Genomic DNA, 17665 nt, shown 5'->3' on the forward strand with positions numbered 1-17665 from the left:
AACTACACCGCACCAGGGCCTTTTGGAATGCCATCTTCGCCGTATACAAAGAGTAAAAACCCAACATCGACATTGTAGACCATTCACTGCAGACAATGTACTGTGGCTCTGTAGTAGGCCATCTACACCACAGGAGTGCCTTTGCTCCTGGCCAAGGCCAACTTCACCACACCAGGGCCTGTGCTGCTGGTTGAGGCCAACTACACCACACCAGGGCCTGTGCTGCTTGTTGAGGCCAACTTCACCACACCAGTGCCGTTGCTTCTGGCCGAGGCCATCTTCACCACACCAGGGCCTGTGCTGCTTGTTGCGCCCAACTTCACCACACCAGGGCCTGTGCTGCATGTTGAGGCCAAGTACACCACACCAGGGCCTGTGGCTCTGGCTGTGGCCATCTTCACCACACCAGGGCCTGTGATTATGGCTGAGGCCAAATACACCACAACAGGGCCTGTGCTGCTGGTTTAGGCCAACTACACCAGACTAGGGCCTGTGGCACTGGCTGAGGCCATCTGCACCACAACAGTGCTCTTCTTCTGGCTGAGGCAACTACACCACACCAGGGCCTGTGCTGCTTGTTGAGCCCAACTACACCACACCATGGCCTGTGCTGCTGGCTGAAGCCACCTTCACCACACCAAGGCCAGTGCTTCTGGCAGAGCCCACTACTCCACACTAGGTCCTGTGCTTCTTGCTGAGGCAACCTAAACCACAACAGGGCCTGTGCTGCTGTTTGAGGCCAACTACACCGCACCAGGGTCTTTTGGAAGGCCATCTTCGCCGTATACAAAGAGTAAAAACCCAACATCGACATTGTAGACCATTCATTGCAGACAATGGCCTGTGGCTCTGTCCTAGGCCATCTACACCACAGGAGTGCCTTTGCTCCTGGCCAAGGCCATCTTCACCACACCAGGGCCTGTGATTATGGCTGAGGCCAACTTCACCACACCAGGGCCTGTGCTGCTGGTTGAGGCCAACTACACCACACCAGGGCCTGTGCTGCTTGTTGAGGCCATTTTCACCACACCAGTGCCGTTGCTTCTGGCCGAGGCCATCTTCACCACACCAGGGCCTGTGCTGCTTGTTGCGCCCATCTTCACCACACCAGGGCCTGTGCTGCATGTTGAGGCCAACTACACCACACCAGGGCCTGTGGCTCTGGCTGTGGCCATCTTCACCACACGAGGGCCTGTGATTATGGCTGAGGCCAAATGAACCACAACAGGGCCTGTGCTGCTGGTTGAGGCCAACTACACCAGACTAGGGCCTGTGGCACTGGCTGAGGCCATCTGCACCACAACAGTGCTCTTCTTCTGGCCGAGGCAACTACACCACATCAGGGCCGGTGCTGCTTGTTGTGCCCAACTACACCACACCAGGGCCTGTGGCACTGGCTGTGGCCATGTACAACACAATAGTGCTATGCTTCTGGCCGAGGCGACTACACCACACCAGGGACTGTGCTTCTTGCTGAGACCACCTACACCACACCATGGCCTGTGCTGCTGGCTGAAGCCACCTTCACCACACCAAGGCCTGTGCTTCTGGCAGAGCCCACTACTCCACACCAGGGCCTGTGCTGCTTGTTGCGCCCAACTTCACCACACCAGGGCCTGTGCTGCTGTTTGAGGCCAACTACACCGCACCAGGGTCTTTTGGAAGGCCATCTTCGCCGTATACAAAGAGTAAAAACCCAACATCGACATTGTAGACCCTTCATTGCAGACAATGGCCTGTGGCTCTGTCCTAGGCCATCTACACCACAGGAGTGCCTTTGCTTCTGGCCGAGGCCATCTTCACCACACCAGGGCCTGTGATTATGGCTGATGCCAACTACACCACACCAGGGCCTGTGCTGCTGGTTGAGGCCAACTACACCACACCAGGGCCTGAGCTGCTGGTTGAGGCCAACCACACCACACCAGGGCCTGTGCTGCTGGTTGAGGCCAACTACACCACACCAGGGCCTGTGCGGCTGGTTGAGGCCATCTTCACCACACCAGTGCCTTTGCTTCTGGCCGAGGCCATCTTCACCACAAAAGGGCATGTGATTATGGCTGAGGCCAACTTCACCACACCAGGGCCTGTGCTGCTGGTTGAGGCCAACTACACCGCACCAGGGCCTTTTGGAATGCCATCTTCGCCGTATACAAAGAGTAAAAACCCAACATCGACATTGTAGACCATTCACTGCAGACAATGGACTGTGGCTCTGTACTAGGCCATCTACACCACAGGAGTGCCTTTGCTCCTGGCCAAGGCCAACTTCACCACACCAGGGCCTGTGCTGCTGGTTTAGGCCAACTACACCAGACTAGGGCCTGTGGCACTGCCTGAGGCCATCTGCACCACAACAGTGCTCTTCTTCTGGCTGAGGCAACTACACCACACCAGGGCCTGTGCTGCTTGTTGAGCCCAACTACACCACACCATGGCCTGTGCTGCTGGCTGAAGCCACCTTCACCACACCAAGGCCAGTGCTTCTGGCAGAGCCCACTACTCCACACCAGGTCCTGTGCTTCTTGCTGAGGCAACCTAAACCACAACAGGGCCTGTGCTGCTGTTTGAGGCCAACTACACCGCACCAGGGTCTTTTGGAAGGCCATCTTCGCCGTATACAAAGAGTAAAAACCCAACATCGACATTGTAGACCATTCATTGCAGACAATGGCCTGTGGCTCTGTCCTAGGCCATCTACACCACAGGAGTGCCTTTGCTCCTGGCCAAGGCCATCTTCACCACACCAGGGCCTGTGATTATGGCTGAGGCCAACTTCACCACACCAGGGCCTGTGCTGCTGGTTGAGGCCAACTACACCACACCAGGGCCTGTGCTGCTTGTTGAGGCCATCTTCACCACACCAGTGCCGTTGCTTCTGCCCGAGGCCATCTTCACCACACCAGGGCCTGTGCTGCTTGTTGCGCCCATCTTCACCACACCAGGGCCTGTGCTGCATGTTGAGGCCAACTACACCACACCAGGGCCTGTGGCTCTGGCTGTGGCCATCTTCACCACACGAGGGCCTGTGATTATGGCTGAGGCCAAATGAACCACAACAGGGCCTGTGCTGCTGGTTGAGGCCAACTACACCAGACTAGGGCCTGTGGCACTGGCTGAGGCCATCTGCACCACAACAGTGCTCTTCTTCTGGCCGAGGCAACTACACCACATCAGGGCCGGTGCTGCTTGTTGTGCCCAACTACACCACACCAGGGCCTGTGGCACTGGCTGTGGCCATGTACAACACAATAGTGCTATGCTTCTGGCCGAGGCGACTACACCACACCAGGGCCTGTGCTGCTGGTTGAGGCCAACTACACCACACCAGGGCCTGTGGCTCTGGCTGTGGCCATCTTCACCACACCAGGGCCTGTGATTATGGCTGAGGCCAAATACACCACAACAGGGCCTGTGCTGCTGGTTTAGGCCAACTACACCAGACTAGGGCCTGTGTCACTGCCTGAGGCCATCTGCACCACAACAGTGCTCTTCTTCTGGCTGAGGCAACTACACCACACCAGGGCCTGTGCTGCTTGTTGAGCCCAACTACACCACACCAAGGCCTGTGCTGCTGGCTGATGCCACCTTCACCACACCAAGGCCAGTGCTTCTGGCAGAGCCCACTACTCCACACCAGGTCCTGTGCTTCTTGCTGAGGCAACCTAAACCACAACAGGGCCTGTGCTGCTGTTTGAGGCCAACTACACCGCACCAGGGTCTTTTGGAAGGCCATCTTCGCCGTATACAAAGAGTAAAAACCCAACATCGACATTGTAGACCCTTCATTGCAGACAATGGCCTGTGGCTCTGTCCTAGGCCATCTACACCACAGGAGTGCCTTTGATTCTGGCCTCAGCCATCTTGACCACACCAGGGCCTGTGATTATGGCTGAGGCCAACTACACCACACCAGGGCCTGTGCTGCTGGTTGAGGCCAACTACACCACACCAGGGCCTGTGGCTCTGGCTGTGGCCATCTTCACCACACCAGTGCTCTGCTTCTGGCCGAGACGACTACACCACACCAGGCCCTGTACTGCTGGCTGAGGCCAACTACACCACACCATGGCCTGTGAATATGGCCGAGGCGACTACACCACACCAGGGCCTGTGCTGCTGGTTGAGGCCAACTACACCACACCAGGGCCTGTGCTGCTGGTTGAGGCCATCTTCACCACACCAGTGCCTTTGCTTCTGGCCGAGGCCATCTTCACCACAAAAGGGCATGTGATTATGGCTGAAGCCAACTTCACCACACCAGGGCACGTGCTGCTGGTTGAGGCCAACTACACCGCACCAGGGCCTTTTGGAATGCCATCTTCGCCGTATACAAAGAGTAAAAACCCAACATCGACATTGTAGACCATTCATTGCAGACAATGGCTTGTGGCTCTGTACTAGGCCATCTACACCACAGGAGTGCCTTTGCTTGTGGCCAAGGCCATCTTCACCAAACCAGGGCCTATGATTATTGCTGAGGCGAACTACACCACACCAGGGCCTTTGCTTCTGGCCGAGGCCATCTTCACCACACCAGGGCCTGTGATTATGGCTGAGGCCAACTTCACCACAACAGGGCCTGTGCTGCTGGTTGAGGCCAACTACACCACACCAGGGCCTGTGGCTCTGGCTGTGGCCATCTTCACCACACCAGTGCTCTGCTCCTGTCGAGACGTCTACACCACACCAGGCCCTGTGCTGCTGGCTGAGGCCAACTACACCACACCAGGGCCTGTGATTATGGCTGAGGCCAACTACACCACACCAGGGCCTTTGCTGCTGGTTGAGGCCAACTACACCACACCAGGCCTGTGCTTCAGGCCGAGGCCAACTACCCCACACCAGGGCCTGTGCTGCTTGTTGAGCCCAACTACACCACACCAAGGCCCGTGGCACTGGCTGTGGCCATGTACAACACAATAGTGTTATGCTTCTGGCCGAGGCGATTACACCACACCAGGGCCTGTGCTTCTTGCTGAGACCACCTACACCACACCATGGCTTGTGCTTCTGGCTGAGCCCACTACTCCACACCAGGTCCTGTGCTTCTTGCTGAGGCAACCTAAACAACAACAGGGCCTGTGCTGCTGTTTGAGGCCAACTACACCGCACCAGGGTCTTTTGGAAGGCCATCTTCGCCGTATACAAAGAGTAAAAACCCAACATCGACATTGTAGACCCTTCATTGCAGACAATGGCCTGTGGCTCTGTCCTAGGCCATCTACACCACAGGAGTGCCTTTGCTTCTGGCCGAGGCCATCTTCACCACACCAGGGCCTGTGATTATGGCCGAGGCCAACTACCCCACACCAGGGCCTGTGCTGCTTGTTGAGGCCAACTACACCACACCAGGCCTGTGCTTCTGGCCGAGACGACTACACCACACCAGGCCCTGTGCTGCTGGCTGAGGCCAACTACACCACACCAGGGCCTGTGATTATGGCTGAGGCCAACTACACCACACCAGGGCCTGTGCTGCTGCTTGAGGCCAACTACACCACACCAGGCCTGTGCTTCAGGCCGAGGCCAACTACCCCACACCAGGGCCTGTGCTGCTTGTTGAGGCCAACTACACCACAGCAGGCCTGTGCTTCAGGCCGAGGCCAACTACACCACACCAGCGCCTGTGCTTCTTGCTGAGACCACCTACACCACACCATGGCTTGTGCTGCTGGCTGAAGCCACCTTCACCAGACCAAGGCCAGTGCTTCTGGCTGAGCCCACTACTTCACACCAGGTCCTGTGCTTCTTGCTGAGGCAACCTAAACCACAACAGGGCCTGTGCTGCTGTTTGAGGCCAACTACACCACACCAGGGCCTGTGCTGCTGGTTGAGCCCAACTACACCACACCAGGGCCTGTGGTTCTGGCTGTGGCCATCTTCACCACACCAGTGCTCTGCTTCTGGCCGAGACGACTACACCACACCAGGCCCTGTGCTGCTGGCTGAGGCCAACTACACCACACCAGGGCCTGTGATTATGGCCGAGGCGACAACACCACACCAGGGCCTGTGCTGCTGGTTGAGGCCAACTACACCACACCAGGCCTGTGCTGCTGGTTGAGGCCAACTACACCACACCAGGGCCTGTGATTATTGCTGAGGCCAACTACACCACACCAGGACCTGAGCTGCTGGTTGAGGCCAACTACACCACACCAGGGCCTGTGCTGCTGGTTAAGGCCAACTACACCACACCAGGGCCTGTGCGGCTGGTTGAGGCCATCTTCACCACACCAGTGCCTTTGCTTCTGGCCGAGGCCATCTTCACCACACCAGGGCCTGCGATTATGGCTGAGGCCAACTTCACCACACCAGGGCCTGTGCTGCTGGTTGAGGCCAACTACACCGCACCAGGGCCTTTTGGAATGCCATCTTCGCCGTATACAAAGAGTAAAAACCCAACATCGACACTGTAGACCATTCATTGCAGACAATGGCCTGTGGCTCTGTCCTAGGCCATCTACACCACAGGAGTGCCTTTGCTCCTGGCCAAGGCCATCTTCACCACACCAGGGCCTGTGATTATGGCTGAGGCCAACTACACCACACCAGGGCCTGTGCTGCTGGTTGAGGCCAACTACACCACACCAGGGCCTGTGGCTCTGGCTTTGGCCATCTTCACCACACCAGTGCTCTGCTTCTGGCCGAGACGACTACACCACACCAGGCCCTGTGCTGCTGGCTGAGGCCAACTACACCACACCATGGCCTGTGAATATGGCCGAGGCGACTACACCACACCAGGGCCTGTGCTGCTGGTTGAGGCCAACTACACCACACCAGGGCCTGTGATTATTGCTGAGGCGAACTACACCACACCAGGGCCTTTGCTTCTGGCCGAGGCCATTTTCACCACACCAGGGCCTGTGATTATGGCTGAGGCCAACTTCACCACACCAGGGCCTGTGCTGCTGGTTGAGGCCAACTACACCACACCAGGGCCTGTGGCTCTGGCTGTGGCCATCTTCACCACACCAGTGCTCTGCTTCTGGCCGAGACGACTACACCACACCAGGCCCTGTGCTGCTGGTTGAGGCCAACTACACCACACCAGGGCCTGTGATTATGGCTGAGGCCAACTACACCACACCAGGGCCTGTGCTGCTGGTTGAGGCCAACTACACCACACCAGGCCTGTGCTTCAGGCCGAGGCCAACTACCCCACACCAGGGCCTGTGCTGCTTGTTGAGCCCAACTACACCACACCAAGGCCCGTGGCACTGGCTGTGGCCATGTACAACACAATAGTGCTATGCTTCTGGCCGAGGCGACTACACCACAGTGTGCTGCTGTTTGAGGCTGAGCCCACTACTCCACACCAGGTCCTGTGCTTCTTGCTGAGGCAACCTAAACCACAACAGGGCCTGTGCTGCTGTTTGAGGCCAACTACACCGCACCAGGGTCTTTTGGAAGGCCATCTTCGCCGTATACAAAGAGTAAAAACCCAACATCGACATTGTAGACCCTTCATTGCAGACAATGGCCTGTGGCTCTGTCCTAGGCCATCTACACCACAGGAGTACCTTTGCTTCTGGCCTCAGCCATCTTGACCACACCAGGGCCTGTGATTATGGCTGAGGCCAACTACACCACACCAGGGCCTGTGCTGCTGGTTGAGGCCAACTACACCACACCAGGGCCTGTGGCTCTGGCTGTGGCCATCTTCACCACACCAGTGCTATGCTTCTGGCCGAGACGACTACACCACACCAGGCCCTATACTGCTGGCTGAGGCCAACTACACCACACCATGGCCTGTGAATATGGCCGAGGCGACTACACCACACCAGGGCCTGTGCTGCTGGTTGAGGCCATCTTCACCACACCAGTGCCTTTGCTTCTGGCCGAGGCCATCTTCACCACAAAAGGGCCTGTGATTATGGCTGAGGCCAACTTCACAACACCAGGGCACGTGCTGCTGGTTGAGGCCAACTACACCGCACCAGGGCCTTTTGGAATGCCATCTTCGCCGTATACAAAGAGTAAAAACCCAACATCGACATTGTAGACAATTCATTGCAGACAATGGCTTGTGGCTCTGTACTAGGCCATCTACACCACATGAGTGCCTTTGCTTGTGGCCAAGGCCATCTTCACCACACCAGGGCCTGTGATTATGGCTGAGGCCAACTTCACCACACCAGGGCCTGTGCTGCTGGTTGAGGCCAACTACACCACACCAGAGCCTGTGGCTCTGGCTGTGGCCATCTTCACCACACCAGTGCTCTGCTCCTGGCCGAGACGTCTACACCACACCAGGCCCTGTGCTGCTGGCTGAGGCCAACTACACCACACCAGGGCCTGTGAGTATGGCTGAGGCCAACTACACCACACCAGGGCCTGTGCTGCTGGTTGAGGCCAACTACACCACACAAGGCCTGTGCTTCAGGCCGAGGCCAACTACCCCACACCAGGGCCTGTGCTGCTTGTTGAGCCCAACTACACCACACCAAGGCCCGTGGCACTGGCTGTGGCCATGTACAACACAATAGTGTTATGCTTCTGGCCGAGGCGACTACACCACACCAGGGCCTGTGCTTCTTGCTGAGACCACCTACACCACACCATGGCTTGTGCTTCTGGCTGAGCCCACTACTCCACACCAGGTCCTGTGCTTCTTGCTGAGGCAACCTAAACAACAACAGGGCCTGTGCTGCTGTTTGAGGCCAACTACACCGCACCAGGGTCTTTTGGAAGGCCATCTTCGCCGTATACAAAGAGTAATAACCCAACATCGACATTGTAGACCCTTCATTGCAGACAATGGCCTGTGGCTCTGTCCTAGGCCATCTACACCACAGGAGTGCCTTTGCTTCTGGCCGAGGCCATCTTCACCACACCAGGGCCTGTGATTATGGCCGAGGCCAACTACCCCACACCAGGGCCTGTGCTGCTTGTTGAGGCCAACTACACCACACCAGGCCTGTGCTGCTTGTTGAGGCCATCTTCACCACACCAGTGCTCTGCTTCTGGCCGAGACGACTACACCACACCAGGCCCTGTGCTGCTGGCTGAGGCCAACTACACCACACCAGGGCCTGTGATTATGGCTGAGGCCAACTACACCACACCAGGGCCTGTGCTGCTGGTTGAGGCCAAGTACACCACACCAGGCCTGTGCTTCAGGCCGAGGCCAACTACCCCACACCAGGGCCTGTGCTGCTTGTTGAGGCCAACTACACCACACCAGGCCTGTGCTTCAGGCCGAGGCCAACTACACCACACCAGGGCCTGTGCTTCTTGCTGAGACCACCTACACCACACCATGGCTTTTGCTGCTGGCTGAAGCCACCTTCACCAGACCAAGGCCAGTGCTTCTGGCTGAGCCCACTACTCCACACCAGGTCCTGTGCTTCTTGCTGAGGCAACCTAAACCACAACAGGGCCTGTGCTGCTGTTTGAGGGCAACTACACCGCACCAGGGTCTTTTGGAAGGCCATCTTCGCCGTATACAAAGAGTAAAAACCCAACATCGACATTGTAGACCCTTCATTGCAGACAATGGCCTGTGGCTCTGTCCTAGGCCATCTACACCACAGGAGTGCCTTTGCTTCTGGCCGAGGCCATCTTCACCACACCAGGGCCTGTGATTATGGCTGAGGCCAACTACACCACACCAGGGCCTGTGCTGCTGGTTGAGCCCAACTACACCACACCAGGGCCTGTGGTTCTGGCTGTGGCCATCTTCACCACACCAGTGCTCTGCTTCTGGCCGAGACGACTACACCACACCAGGCCCTGTGCTGCTGGCTGAGGCCAACTACACCACACCAGGGCCTGTGATTATGGCCGAGGCGACAACACCACACCAGGGCCTGTGCTGCTGGTTGAGGCCAACTACACCACACCAGGCCTGTGCTGCTGGTTGAGGCCAACTACACCACACCAGGGCCTGTGATTATTGCTGAGGCCAACTACACCACACCAGGACCTGAGCTGCTGGTTGAGGCCAACTACACCACACCAGGGCCTGTGCTGCTGGTTGAGGCCAACTACACCACACCAGGGCCTGTGCGGCTGGTTGAGGCCATCTTCACCACACCAGTGCCTTTGCTTCTGGCCGAGGCCATCTTCACCACACCAGGGCCTGCGATTATGGCTGAGGACAACTTCACCACACCAGGGCCTGTGCTGCTGGTTGAGGCCAACTACACCGCACCAGGGCCTTTTGGAATGCCATCTTCGCCGTATACAAAGAGTAAAAACCCAACATCGACATTGTAGACCATTCATTGCAGACAATGGCCTGTGGCTCTGTCCTAGGCCATCTACACCACAGGAGTGCCTTTGCTCCTGGCCAAGGCCATCTTCACCACACCAGGGCCTGTGATTATGGCTGAGGCCAACTACACCACACCAGGGCCTGTGCTGCTGGTTGAGGCCAACTACACCACACCAGGGCCTGTGGCTCTGGCTTTGGCCATCTTCACCACACCAGTGCTCTGCTTCTGGCCGAGACGACTACACCACACCAGGCCCTGTGCTGCTGGCTGAGGCCAACTACACCACACCATGGCCTGTGAATATGGCCGAGGCGACTACACCACACCAGGGCCTGTGCTGCTGGTTGAGGCCAACTACACCACACCAGGGCCTGTGATTATTGCTGAGGCGAACTACACCACACCAGGGCCTTTGCTTCTGGCCGAGGCCATTTTCACCACACCAGGGCCTGTGATTATGGCTGAGGCCAACTTCACCACACCAGGGCCTGTGCTGCTGGTTGAGGCCAACTACACCACACCAGGGCCTGTGGCTCTGGCTGTGGCCATCTTCACCACACCAGTGCTCTGCTTCTGGCCGAGACGACTACACCACACCAGGCCCTGTGCTGCTGGTTGAGGCCAACTACACCACACCAGGGCCTGTGATTATGGCTGAGGCCAACTACACCACACCAGGGCCTGTGCTGCTGGTTGAGGCCAACTACACCACAGCAGGCCTGTGCTTCAGGCCGAGGCCAACTACCCCACACCAGGGCCTGTGCTGCTTGTTGAGCCCAACTACACAACACCAAGGCCCGTGGCACTGGCTGTGGCCATGTACAACACAATAGTGCTATGCTTCTGGCTGAGGCGACTACACCACAGTGTGCTGCTGTTTGAGGCTGAGCCCACTACTCCACACCAGGTCCTGTGCTTCTTGCTGAGGCAACCTAAACCACAACAGGGCCTGTGCTGCTGTTTGAGGCCAACTACACCGCACCAGGGTCTTTTGGAAGGCCATCTTCGCCGTATACAAAGAGTAAAAACCCAACATCGACATTGTAGACCCTTCATTGCAGACAATGGCCTGTGGCTCTGTCCTAGGCCATCTACACCACAGGAGTGCCTTTGCTTCTGGCCGAGGCCATCTTCACCACACCAGGGCCTGTGATTATGGCTGACGCCAACTACACCACACCAGGGCCTGTGGCTCTGTCTGCGGCCATCTTCACCACACCAGTGCTCTGCTTCTGGCCGAGAGACTACACCACACCAGGCCCCGTGCTGCTGGCTGAGGCCAACTACACCACACCAGGGCCTGTGATTATGGCTGAGGCCAACTACACCACACCAGGGCCTGTGCTGCTGGTTGAGGCCAACTACACCACACCAGGCCTGTGCTTCAGGCCGAGGCCAACTACCCCACACCAGGGCCTGTGCTGCTTGTTGAGGCCAACTACACCACACCAGGCCTGTGCTTCAGGCCGAGGCCAACTACACCACACCAAGGCCAGTGCTTCTGGCTGAGCCCACTACTCCACACCAGGTCCTGTGCATCTTGCTGAGGCAACCTAAACCACAACAGGGCCTGTGCTGCTGTTTGAGGGCAACTACACCGCACCAGGGTCTTTTGGAAGGCCATCTTCGCCGTATACAAAGAGTAAAAACCCAACATCGACATTGTAGACCCTTCATTGCAGACAATGGCCTGTGGCTCTGTCCTAGGCCATCTACACCACAGGAGTGCCTTTGCTTCTGGCCGAGGCCATCTTCACCACACCAGGGCCTGTGATTATGGCTGAGGCCAACTACACCACACCAGGGCCTGTGCTGCTGGTTGAGCCCAACTACACCACACCAGGGCCTGTGGCTCTGGCTGTGGCCATCTTCACCACACCAGTGCTCTGCTTCTGGCCGAGACGACTACACCACACCAGGCCCTGTGCTGCTGGCTGAGGCCAACTACACCACACCAGGGCCTGTGATTATGGCCGAGGCGACTACTCCACACCAGGGCCTGTGCTGCTGGTTGAGGCCAACTACACCACACCAGGCCTGTGCTGCTGGTTGAGGCCAACTACACCACACCAGGGCCTGTGATTATTGCTGAGGCCAACTACACCACACCAGGACCTGAGCTGCTGGTTGAGGCCAACTACACCACACCAGGGCCTGTGCTGCTGGTTGAGGCCAACTACACCACACCAGGGCCTGTGATTATGGCTGAGGCCAACTACACCACACCAGGGCCTGTGCTGCTGGTTGAGGCCAAGTACACCACACCAGGCCTGTGCTTCAGGCCGAGGCCAACTACCCCACACCAGGGCCTGTGCTGCTTGTTGAGGCCAACTACACCACACCAGGCCTGTGCTTCAGGCCGAGGCCAACTACACCACACCAGGGCCTGTGCTTCTTGCTGAGACCACCTACACCACACCATGGCTTTTGCTGCTGGCTGAAGCCACCTTCACCAGACCAAGGCCAGTGCTTCTGGCTGAGCCCACTACTCCACACCAGGTCCTGTGCTTCTTGCTGAGGCAACCTAAACCACAACAGGGCCTGTGCTGCTGTTTGAGGGCAACTACACCGCACCAGGGTCTTTTGGAAGGCCATCTTCGCCGTATACAAAGAGTAAAAACCCAACATCGACATTGTAGACCCTTCATTGCAGACAATGGCCTGTGGCTCTGTCCTAGGCCATCTACACCACAGGAGTGCCTTTGCTTCTGGCCGAGGCCATCTTCACCACACCAGGGCCTGTGATTATGGCTGAGGCCAACTACACCACACCAGGGCCTGTGCTGCTGGTTGAGCCCAACTACACCACACCAGGGCCTGTGGTTCTGGCTGTGGCCATCTTCACCACACCAGTGCTCTGCTTCTGGCCGAGACGACTACACCACACCAGGCCCTGTGCTGCTGGCTGAGGCCAACTACACCACACCAGGGCCTGTGATTATGGCCGAGGCGACAACACCACACCAGGGCCTGTGCTGCTGGTTGAGGCCAACTACACCACACCAGGCCTGTGCTGCTGGTTGAGGCCAACTACACCACACCAGGGCCTGTGATTATTGCTGAGGCCAACTACACCACACCAGGACCTGAGCTGCTGGTTGAGGCCAACTACACCACACCAGGGCCTGTGCTGCTGGTTGAGGCCAACTACACCACACCAGGGCCTGTGCGGCTGGTTGAGGCCATCTTCACCACACCAGTGCCTTTGCTTCTGGCCGAGGCCATCTTCACCACACCAGGGCCTGCGATTATGGCTGAGGACAACTTCACCACACCAGGGCCTGTGCTGCTGGTTGAGGCCAACTACACCGCACCAGGGCCTTTTGGAATGCCATCTTCGCCGTATACAAAGAGTAAAAACCCAACATCGACATTGTAGACCATTCATTGCAGACAATGGCCTGTGGCTCTGTCCTAGGCCATCTACACCACAGGAGTGCCTTTGCTCCTGGCCAAGGCCATCTTCACCACACCAGGGCCTGTGATTATGGCTGAGGCCAACTACACCACACCAGGGCCTGTGCTGCTGGTTGAGGCCAACTACACCACACCAGGGCCTGTGGCTCTGGCTTTGGCCATCTTCACCACACCAGTGCTCTGCTTCTGGCCGAGACGACTACACCACACCAGGCCCTGTGCTGCTGGCTGAGGCCAACTACACCACACCATGGCCTGTGAATATGGCCGAGGCGACTACACCACACCAGGGCCTGTGCTGCTGGTTGAGGCCAACTACACCACACCAGGGCCTGTGATTATTGCTGAGGCGAACTACACCACACCAGGGCCTTTGCTTCTGGCCGAGGCCATTTTCACCACACCAGGGCCTGTGATTATGGCTGAGGCCAACTTCACCACACCAGGGCCTGTGCTGCTGGTTGAGGCCAACTACACCACACCAGGGCCTGTGGCTCTGGCTGTGGCCATCTTCACCACACCAGTGCTCTGCTTCTGGCCGAGACGACTACACCACACCAGGCCCTGTGCTGCTGGTTGAGGCCAACTACACCACACCAGGGCCTGTGATTATGGCTGAGGCCAACTACACCACACCAGGGCCTGTGCTGCTGGTTGAGGCCAACTACACCACAGCAGGCCTGTGCTTCAGGCCGAGGCCAACTACCCCACACCAGGGCCTGTGCTGCTTGTTGAGCCCAACTACACAACACCAAGGCCCGTGGCACTGGCTGTGGCCATGTACAACACAATAGTGCTATGCTTCTGGCTGAGGCGACTACACCACAGTGTGCTGCTGTTTGAGGCTGAGCCCACTACTCCACACCAGGTCCTGTGCTTCTTGCTGAGGCAACCTAAACCACAACAGGGCCTGTGCTGCTGTTTGAGGCCAACTACACCGCACCAGGGTCTTTTGGAAGGCCATCTTCGCCGTATACAAAGAGTAAAAACCCAACATCGACATTGTAGACCCTTCATTGCAGACAATGGCCTGTGGCTCTGTCCTAGGCCATCTACACCACAGGAGTGCCTTTGCTTCTGGCCGAGGCCATCTTCACCACACCAGGGCCTGTGATTATGGCTGACGCCAACTACACCACACCAGGGCCTGTGGCTCTGTCTGCGGCCATCTTCACCACACCAGTGCTCTGCTTCTGGCCGAGAGACTACACCACACCAGGCCCCGTGCTGCTGGCTGAGGCCAACTACACCACACCAGGGCCTGTGATTATGGCTGAGGCCAACTACACCACACCAGGGCCTGTGCTGCTGGTTGAGGCCAACTACACCACACCAGGCCTGTGCTTCAGGCCGAGGCCAACTACCCCACACCAGGGCCTGTGCTGCTTGTTGAGGCCAACTACACCACACCAGGCCTGTGCTTCAGGCCGAGGCCAACTACACCACACCAAGGCCAGTGCTTCTGGCTGAGCCCACTACTCCACACCAGGTCCTGTGCATCTTGCTGAGGCAACCTAAACCACAACAGGGCCTGTGCTGCTGTTTGAGGGCAACTACACCGCACCAGGGTCTTTTGGAAGGCCATCTTCGCCGTATACAAAGAGTAAAAACCCAACATCGACATTGTAGACCCTTCATTGCAGACAATGGCCTGTGGCTCTGTCCTAGGCCATCTACACCACAGGAGTGCCTTTGCTTCTGGCCGAGGCCATCTTCACCACACCAGGGCCTGTGATTATGGCTGAGGCCAACTACACCACACCAGGGCCTGTGCTGCTGGTTGAGCCCAACTACACCACACCAGGGCCTGTGGCTCTGGCTGTGGCCATCTTCACCACACCAGTGCTCTGCTTCTGGCCGAGACGACTACACCACACCAGGCCCTGTGCTGCTGGCTGAGGCCAACTACACCACACCAGGGCCTGTGATTATGGCCGAGGCGACTACTCCACACCAGGGCCTGTGCTGCTGGTTGAGGCCAACTACACCACACCAGGCCTGTGCTGCTGGTTGAGGCCAACTACACCACACCAGGGCCTGTGATTATTGCTGAGGCCAACTACACCACACCAGGACCTGAGCTGCTGGTTGAGGCCAACTACACCACACCAGGGCCTGTGCTGCTGGTTGAGGCCAACTACACCACACCAGGGCCTGTGCGGCTGGTTGAGGCCATCTTCACCACACCAGTGCCTTTGCTTCTGGCCGAGGCCATCTTCACCACACCAGGGCCTGCGATTATGGCTGAGGCCAACTTCACCACACCAGGGCCTGTGCTGCTGGTTGAGGCCAACTACACCGCACCAGGGCCTTTTGGAATGCCATCTTCGCCGTATACAAAGAGTAAAAACCCAACATCGACATTGTAGACCATTCATTGCAGACAATGGCCTGTGGCTCTGTCCTAGGCCATCTACACCACAGGAGTGCCTTTGCTCCTGGCCAAGGCCCTCTTCACCACACCAGGGCCTGTGATTATGGCTGAGGCCAACTACACCACACCAGGGCCTGTGCTGCTGGTTGAGGCCAACTACACCACACCAGAGCCTGTGGCTCTGGCTGTGGCCATCTTCACCACACCAGTGCTCTGCTTCTGGCCGAGACGACTACACCACACCAGGCCCTGTGCTGCTGGCTGAGGCCAACTACACCACACCATGGCCTGTGAATATGGCCGAGGCGACTACACCACACCAGGGCCTGTGCTGCTGGTTGAGGCCAACTACACCACACCAGGGCCTGTGATTATTGCTGAGGCGAACTACACCACACCAGGGCCTTTGCTTCTGGCCGAGGCCATTTTCACCACACCAGGGCCTGTGATTATGGCTGAGGCCAACTTCACCACACCAGGGCCTGTGCTGCTGGTTGAGGCCAACTACACCACACCAGGGCCTGTGGCTCTGGCTGTGGCCATATTCACCACACCAGTGCTCTGCTTCTGGCCGAGACGACTACACCACACCAGGCCCTGTGCTGCTGGTTGAGGCCAACTACACCACACCAGGGCCTGTGATTATGGCTGAGGCCAACTACACCACACCAGGGCCTGTGCTGCTGGTTGAGGCCAACTACACCACACCAGGCCTGTGCTTCAGGCCGAGGCCAACTACCCCACACCAGGGCCTGTGCTGCTTGTTGAGCCCAACTACACCACACCAAGGCCCGTGGCACTGGCTGTGGCCATGTACAACACAATAGTGCTATGCTTCTGGCCGAGGCGACTACACCACAGTGTGCTGCTGTTTGAGGCTGAGCCCACTACTCCACACCAGGTCCTGTGCTTCTTGCTGAGGCAACCTAAACCACAACAGGGCCTGTGCTGCTGTTTGAGGGCAACTACACCGCACCAGGGTCTTTTGGAAGGCCATCTTCGCCGTATACAAAGAGTAAAAACCCAACATCGACATTGTAGACCCTTCATTGCAGACAATGGCCTGTGGCTCTGTCCTAGGCCATCTACACCACAGGAGTGCCTTTGCTTCTGGCCGAGGCCATCTTCACCACACCAGGGCCTGTGATTATGGCTGAGGCCAACTACACCACACCAGGGCCTGTGCTGCTGGTTGAGCCCAACTACACCACACCAGGGCCTGTGGCTCTGGCTGTGGCCATCTTCACCACACCAGTGCTCTGCTTCTGGCCGAGACGACTACACCACACCAGGCCCTGTGCTGCTGGCTGAGGCCAACTACACCACACCAGGGCCTGTGATTATGGCCGAGGCGACTACTCCACACCAGGGCCTGTGCTGCTGGTTGAGGCCAACTACACCACACCAGGCCTGTGCTGCTGGTTGAGGCCAACTACACCACACCAGGGCCTGTGATTATTGCTGAGGCCAACTACACCACACCAGGACCTGAGCTGCTGGTTGAGGCCAACTACACCACACCAGGGCCTGTGCTGCTGGTTGAGGCCAACTACACCACACCAGGGCCTGTGCGGCTGGTTGAGGCCATCTTCACCACACCAGTGCCTTTGCTTCTGGCCGAGGCCATCTTCACCACACCAGGGCC

The sequence above is a fragment of the Pelmatolapia mariae genome, linkage group LG7 (genome assembly GCF_036321145.2).
Source record: "Pelmatolapia mariae isolate MD_Pm_ZW linkage group LG7, Pm_UMD_F_2, whole genome shotgun sequence".
NCBI classification, from domain to species: domain Eukaryota; kingdom Metazoa; phylum Chordata; class Actinopteri; order Cichliformes; family Cichlidae; genus Pelmatolapia; species Pelmatolapia mariae.